Source organism: Selaginella moellendorffii, unplaced genomic scaffold (assembly GCF_000143415.4).
Source record: "Selaginella moellendorffii unplaced genomic scaffold, v1.0 SELMOscaffold_263, whole genome shotgun sequence".
NCBI classification, from domain to species: Eukaryota; Viridiplantae; Streptophyta; class Lycopodiopsida; order Selaginellales; family Selaginellaceae; genus Selaginella; species Selaginella moellendorffii.
In genome coordinates this window covers 1-1263 of record NW_003314521.1, presented here as the reverse complement: position 1 = coordinate 1263, position 1263 = coordinate 1, and positions in this window count along the sequence as shown.

Sequence of the window (1263 nt, the reverse complement as noted above, 5' to 3'; positions counted from 1 at the left end):
GCAAAACTTTTGATAAGGATAATCAACTACCCTAGATGATAGTCAATCATCACTAATGATTGCTAGATGCAAAAACCAACTTCAACATTGAAACTAATGAGCCAAAATGCCTTTCCCCAACAACTTATAACAAATGGAATAATAAGTATAAAACTCAAAGAACCACAAGTTCGAAGAAGTCTATAGCCAAGTCTTGCCTAATAATGATCACGAGTCTCGCATGAACTAACGTCAATGCTAAAGAGAAATCATGGTACAACCCACAATATCCTCTTTAACAGTTCCATAAGCGAAATTTCATAATGCAAAGCTAATGAAGAGCAAATTTGCATCAATCCAAAAACCAAGCATAATGAAACTATGCTCAACAAGTGACCACTAAATGATCCTCCATAAATCCATCTATAGCAAGACGTAACTCACTTCATAACAAGTACAAGAAGAATCATCAATGATTGATATATCCCAACTTAAATTCAATAAAGATTCAAATATTCCAATAGCAATCACTAACTCTTCCTCTCGTAAAGTTAGTATAGTCCACGACTAAATCACTTTTCAAGGAAAAGCCAAAGCTCAACCTCTACTAAATAATCTCATTTAGAACATCACTAACTTAACTTGCCACTTAGTTCGTTTGAACGTCAATACAGTTGCTAACTAGCAATTGTACACATGCCAATAACACAAAGTTATAGCCAAATCAATGACATTATCTTCATTGAGACCAATGAAACTCAATATCAATCTTATAAAAAGATATTTCATTTCACTTGAATCTCAACATCAATATTATCAACAATAAGGCATCACTTCAATGCCATCAATAACAGAACAAAGCTAGAAGAAAGCACGAGTGTATCACCACTCAAAGCTCTTTAGCAATCAAGCTAACCAAGGTCAAAGATACTTTAATCAGTATCTGAGACCAATCCTTTAGCAAAACTCTGTTATAAATAACACTTTCTTAAGGAGTGAATCACCACGTCTAAGACTTAATGAAATCCAACACTATGAATTAAACGCAACCAAATGATATTAACAGAGGTAGAATCGACATACCAACATGGAACATGGACATACCGACATACCAAGTCTAATGACACAATCCTCTGCAATACCACCGGTAAAGCAAGTCTATCACTGCTAAATCATCATCGAGTGAAGCAAGCGTCAACAGTCTTTGACAAAGTCTACAAGCAATCACTAGTCGCAAAGCAACTAACAATCACTTTTTCAACTTACCTTCACAAGACCCAAACA